This window comes from Equus caballus, chromosome 19 (genome assembly GCF_041296265.1).
Source record: "Equus caballus isolate H_3958 breed thoroughbred chromosome 19, TB-T2T, whole genome shotgun sequence".
Taxonomy (NCBI): domain Eukaryota; kingdom Metazoa; phylum Chordata; class Mammalia; order Perissodactyla; family Equidae; genus Equus; species Equus caballus.
In genome coordinates, this window is record NC_091702.1 from 33005767 (window position 1) to 33012361 (window position 6595).

General features: G+C 45.4%; 1 long non-coding RNA gene across 1 annotated transcript; it reads right to left on the reverse strand.

Moving 5' to 3' along the window:
• Nucleotides 1-1255: 1255 nt before the first annotated feature.
• Nucleotides 1256-5627, reverse strand: LOC138918924 (uncharacterized). Its single transcript, XR_011428691.1, has 3 exons — nt 5512-5627; nt 4436-4561; nt 1256-2333 (listed from the first exon to the last, which is right to left on the reverse strand). It is a non-coding gene; the product is annotated as an uncharacterized lncRNA (long non-coding RNA).
• Between the last annotated feature and the right edge of the window lie 968 nt (nt 5628-6595).

Below are 6595 nucleotides of genomic sequence, written 5' to 3' on the forward strand. Positions count from 1 at the left end.
TGGGCGGGCCAGGCATCCTCCCCCCGGGAGCGGCCCCCACCCCACCTCGGGCCACACACAGGCAGGGTGGGACCAGGGGAGCTTTTCCTTTCCCATGGACTGGACTGGAATTTGGGGGGAAGGTGGGAATTGAGGAAGTTGGAAAGGGAGGAGTGAAGGGGTGGGTGAGAAGTGGGAGGCTGTTTCTAGAAGAGGGATGGGGGAGTGGGAGAGAGAAGGATGGAAAAGGGAGGAAGGGGAAGGGCGGAGGGGGGGTATCCGGACCAGAGAGTTAGGGGTGGAATGAGGGGACTGGAGGAAGTGAGAAGTTCAGGGGTGGGATAGGGAGACGGGGGGGGGGGGGGGGGGGGGGGGGGGGCAGGAAGAGGAGACCCCTGGGGCAATTAGAGGGGACATTCATATGGAGCTGGGGGTTACAGGAGTGGGAAGGGAAAGTGGGAGTGGTGGAATGAAAGGAATTTCAGGAGAAGGGAGGCATTGCTAAGCCTGGGCTGCCCCCTGGAGGGATCTGGGCATTGCGTTTGCCAGTCGGCTCTGCTTGGAGCCTGGACAGGACCTGGGGAAAGTCTGCAGCTCCAGGCCGGGGTCCAGGGGAAGAAAGGCGATGACAGAGGCAGGCAGTGTGCATTTAGTCCTTGGAGAACAGGCAAGGACAGTGCTGCCCTAGCTGTCGGAAGTTTCCTGGGGGTGGACTCTGAAGGGGCCAAGAGGTCATCTTGGAAGTGGGGAGAAGCCCACAGTGAGGGAGGAGCACCCTGCAGGAGGAAGGATCTGAAGAAGCACAAGGACCACTCTGGGAAGCCCAACATCCTCCAGGGACCAACTTCTTGTCACTGGGAAAAATCCCCACCAGTGATGGATGAACTAGATAAATTATGTTTTAGCCATGTTATGGGAGACTATGTGGCCTTTAAAAATGGTGCTGTAAGGCGATGCTCCTCAAACTCTGTGGGGCGTAGAAATCCTCTGGGAGAGCTTATGCAGATTCTGATTCAGCAGGTCTGGGGTGGGGCCTGAGATGCTGCATTACTCCCAAGCTCCCGGGTGATGCTTGTGCTGCTGCATCAGGACCACACCTTGAGCAGCAGGAGTGTAAGGAACTGTGTACGGACATGGAGGAATATCTAGGTTAAAGGGTAAAGTGAAAGAACAGTCTGTGTGGGATGAGCTCCATTTTGATTTTTTGAAAAGGGTGTGTCTTACACAAACACGCAAATGCATATATATACACAGAACCAAAAAATGCAAAAAAAAAAAAATACATCAACTATATTTTTCTCTAGGAGATAGGATCACAAGCAATATGAATTTCCTACTTTTACTTGTCTCCATTTTCTGAATTTTGTACAAAAACATCTACTCCTATCGTAAGAAAAAATATTCTCTCAAAACTGCAAAAATTATTTATTTTAAAAAGAGAACTCAGGCAGAATCTCACAAATTTCCCTCGACTGGATTAGTTGGTCCTCTTCTTCCCACACCTGGAGCCTCTGTTTACACGCTGCATGGAGCAGAGACCCTCCGTACCTATGGCTTGGCGTGGGGCTCACCTTTGTCCTGCTAAAGCTTAGCATAGACCTTCAATAAATGTGTGCTCATCTAAGTGAGTATACTGGACAAGGTCCCACTGAGGTAAATTTGGTTACAGCAAACTCTAGCAGTACGTTTAAATTGCAGCATTAAAGTAAAATGTTCTTAGTGGCTGTTACTTATGTTGCTTGTATTATGCGGGCTGGTTGAGCCTAGAGACCTTAGTGCTATGAATGGACAACTCTCAACTCTTCCCATTTATACGTCTTCTTGTAATTTCTACTTTCTTATTGATACTTTGTTTGATCCTCTGAGGTAAGTGCTCTCATTATCTCCCTTTTATAGAGGAAGAAACTAAACCTCAGACGGTTAAATAAACTTGCCCAAAGCCAACAGCTGGTAAGAGACAGACTACTGGGCTTTTTAACCCGGAATGTCTGACTAGAATCTGATTTCTTGACTACGGAGATGCACTGCATCTCACAAGAGGCTGGACTCAGGTTCAGAAACCTACCTTTCCAGTTCATGTCCAACCACATCTCTGGAAATCTCTTTGCTTATGTGTGAGCTTGGGGTGATGAAAGTCTACGGCACAGCTCAGGCTCAGTGAGGGGAGCACGTGAGCTCACTTAGAGAGCAGCTGGCCACATGGAAGGGGTGACATGATGATGGGGGGAATGGCGATGATGAGTTTATTTGTTTCAAAGCAGGCCTGATAACATGAATATGAAATCTAGAAACTGATCACTGGGAATTAACTGGATATCGTTGAGTTGATCATTTTTCTTCTCTGGACTTCTTCCCTATAAAATAACAAACTTTTATTATGTTTTGCTCTGTCTTGGAAAAGATTTAGTCTGTCAAACAAATTGCACTTGTTAACTAACAACTAGTTTTTTTGGTTTTTTAATTTGATTGAAGTCATTTGTAACTACTGCAGCTTCTAATCAACATGGGATCTAAATATAACCACACTGGGCAGCTGCACTTCTATACAAAAGAAAAGAAACTGGGCATTTTTGCTGGCCTGTGCAGCTTTATAAGAGGTAAATGCTTAATTGTTGTTAAGGCTTTTAAAATAGTGAAAAAGACCCATGAACCTCTTAAGAATCTATGCTAAAGAAACTATTTAAATTGCAGAAGAAAAAAATGTATTTACAGAGATGCTCACTGCCTTATTTATGATAACATAAACAGTAGAAACACGCTAACTATTCATCTGTAAATAAATTAGGGCACATTTGCATGTTTGCACAATGGCATATTTTGCAGCCATTTAAAAGTTCTGTTCAGTCTTAGAGTGGAGACCGATTTCCTATGCAGGGCACCGAACCCAGAAGCCATTAAGGAAAAGCTGACAGATTTGATACCATAAATATTAAAAAGGCTTGTCCTTGGAAGACACCATAAACAAAGTGAAAACACGAGTGACAAACTGAGATAAAATATACAACAGGAAGAATATTAAACTCATGTATTTTTATTTTCCTCGTAAATCACCCACTCTTTCAGCTTCTCTTCTCCAAGGCTGAGCCGTGAAACTCATTGCCCAGAGAAAAGGGGGACAGGGACGGCCTGGGACAGAGAGACCCTGGAAAGACTCTGAGTCTCAGTTTTGACTTCCTTCACCCACTTAGCAAGACAAGAGTCTCAAAGGCCAGCCTCTGTGGTGAAAAGAAAAGGAATGATTTTATCCTGAAGCTTGCCCTTTAATAAATCAAGAACCAACCAGGATGGACTTGTTCATAAACGTCTACACAGGGAGAACGACCATCAGGAGGAAGTGGGAAAATAGCCAGCCCTTCTCCCGGGAGGATTGTGGGAGGAAGAGAAAGACAGCGATAGGAGAAGCAGTTGGTGAGAAATGTGTGTCTTGACTGTCCCTAAGTTCTAGACAGGTAGATTGAAGGAAACATCACAAGCAAAAGAGACGCTTCGGATCCTGATTCAGTTTGGAGTCTTGGGAGGAGAAGCCTCACCAGGTACCTGCCCTGAGCAACATTTCTGCCTGTTTGGGCTCCCCAGAGCCTTTCTTGGCATTCATTGGCATGAAGGGGGTCCAGAATTTCCTGGACACTCTTGGAAGAGTATGTGGGGGGAAGAGCTTATGTAGGGGGAGGTGACCCTATGGGTGAGGACTGGGTGGTCATCCAGGCTGGGAGCCAAATGGGAGTTGCAGCCAGAACTCAAGGGGCACCAGTGGAACTGAGGTGGAGAAGAGTCCATTGAAAGGACCACTGGGCTCTGAGGGAGCTAAGAAAGACCTCAAACTTCCTAGCTAGAGTGTAAGCAACAAATGTCAGCAAGATGCATGCCCAGTGACCAGGCCAACAAGAAACACAGCTACAGAAATGAGAGGAGCTACAGGGCAGTACAGGGACCTGTGCTCAGAAACTTAGGCCTCCTTCACCTTCACCATGAGACCATGTAAGCCTCATCGCCCATACACCTAAATGCCATCTCAGAGAATTAGCAGGAGGAGGAGTATATGAGTTGAATAGTGAATAGGGTAACAAAAAGATCTTAAAATATGGCAGCTTAGAAAATAGAAGCTGGTTCCTCTCTCAGGTACAAGTCCAGGTGGACAGTGCAGGTCTGGTATAGCAGTTTGAGGGGGTCGGGACTGAAGCTTCTTCTATCTTGTTGCTCTGCTGTTCCCAACATGTGACTTCTATCTGATGGTCTAAGACGTCTATTCTAGCTCCTGCCACTATGTATGCATTCCAGCATGCCCCTCCCCATTCCCTTTAAGGCATGACCTGGAAGTCATGCTCTCACATGTGCTCACATACTGCTGTCCAGAACTAGGTCGCATTGCTACACCCAGCTGCAAGGGAGGCTATGAAAGTCTTCAGCAGGACAGCCACCCAAATATCCATATATCTCACCCATAGGACACACTTGCCTTCCTCTCCAAGGAGGATAGGCCTGGAGGTCTGACCAGTTAAGGCATCTCGCTCAATGTTCAGGATCTCTGTATGTTGTATGGTCCTCTCCCACAGGTCCAGATGTGGCTCTTTATGTCTGGTGACTTGTAAACAAAAAGAAAAGTTACTTCCTCTACCTCCTGTCACATACATACCAAATATGCGCCGATGGAGAAGGAACAGGATGACTAATAAAAACTTCCGTACAGAAAAAGGTAGAATGGAAAATGCACAGGAGTCACACAGGAGTTCACAGCAATGATCAAATCCTACCACCTAGGAGTTACAAACACTCTCTTCCCTGGCAGTGGATATAGGGCCTTGGTTTGTCCATCTGGTAGCCACTTGTCCATTGACCCCAGAGAGGACAGGCTAGTTTTCAGGGAGATTATTCCTTGTCCGTTTTCCTCCATGGTCTTGTCCCAGTTGGATATTCCAATATTCCAGTATGCCCTTTTGTGGGCCTCAGATCTCACAACCTATTTCCTCCAGTGCCAGGGGCCTAGGAGTTACTTTAGGAGTCAAAATAATCACAGGCTTTTGCAGGTCGTACTTGTGGTTTCTTTGGCAATAAAATTCCCACCAACACTTAGTAGGCTTCTCGTCCATTTATCTCCTGTCAGTGCCATGTGCAAGTAGCCACAGTCAAAGCTCTTCTTTAGGCCTTGTTTTTACACAAGAATATTCTGTTCTTTAATTCGCTGGCTTCTGACTCTGCTCATTTTGTTCTGGAAGGCAGTTACATTACTAGTGGATCTTATTGACTCTCAGGTTTGGTCTGTTTTCATTTTGTCCTTAGTCTTAAGGAATGGTTCTTACTCTAGGGCATGGTCTTACTCCTAACTATGGATTGGCTGGAACTCCATCTCCCAACACTGTGCAAACTCTGATATTCCCGTTCAACTCTCAGCCCCATAGCAGCCACTTTCTTCTAGGCCTCAAGATGTCCTGCCTGCACATGCTCAACCAAGCCCTCAGCCAAGGGCCACTGGAGGACCCCAATGTAGACTTTCTGGCGCCCTTATCCCCCATGCAGCTCCCTCATCTTTCTTACCTTGTCCTGAGAGTTCTGGTCAATTTAGCATTCCTGAATTTCTGCCTCTTCAGCTCAGCATGATTGCTATGCTCTGTGTAAACTCCGTCTCCCTACAATGTGACCCAGAAAGTGCCTCCAGGAAGAAAGCCAGGGCCAATGTGGCGTTCACCTCATGTTTCCTTTTTCTCAAGGATTGCAGTCTGCTACTCCCTGTTGTCCAATGCTTGAAAACACTTACCTCACGTACTTTTGTCTAGTTTTGTAGTTTATGGTGGTGTTGGTGGGAATCTGATGTCAGTTACTCCATCAGGGGTATAATAAAAATACCTTCCTTCTTTACTTAGAGAATTTTATTTGGGTACACAGCTGTCCAGGGAACTAGCCAATGGAATATGAGCAGGAGCAAAGGAGTGTGTCTCTATTTTTATTTGTTTTCTTTTCCTGTTGGCTGAAATGTTATGGCTGTGATTACTAGCTGTCCACCAAAATCTACTCTCTATAATTAATATACTTAAATCAGAGATCTCAGACAGAAATGAGAAGAGAGAGTGAGGCAGAAAAAAAAAGGATATGAATAAATAATGACCAAATTTTTCCAAAATTTAGTAAACACATCAAACTAAGATTCATGAAATTCAGTGAACTCTAAGCAAGATGAATAAGAAGAAACCATACTGAGGCCCATCATAGTCAAAATGCTAAAAACCAAATATAAAGAGAAAAATCTGAAAAGTAGCCAGATAAAAGACACATTATATGCAGGAGAGCAATGAAATGAATGTTGGCTGACTTCTCATGGGAAACAAAGAAGGCCAAAGACAATGGAATAATATCTTTAATGGCTGAAAGAAAAAGCTGACAATCCATAATTTTATATCCTGTGAATATACTCCTCAAAAATGAGGGTAAATTAAAGTCTTTTAAAATAAGTGATAGCAGAGAGAATTCATTGCCTGTAAAACTGCAGTACAAGAAAAGTTTACTGGAGGGCCAGCCCCATGGCCGAGTAGTTAAGTTCGCATGCTCTGCTTCGGTAGCCCAGGGTTTCGCTGGTTGGGATCCTGGGTGTGGACCTGGCACTGCTCATCAGGCCACGCTGAGG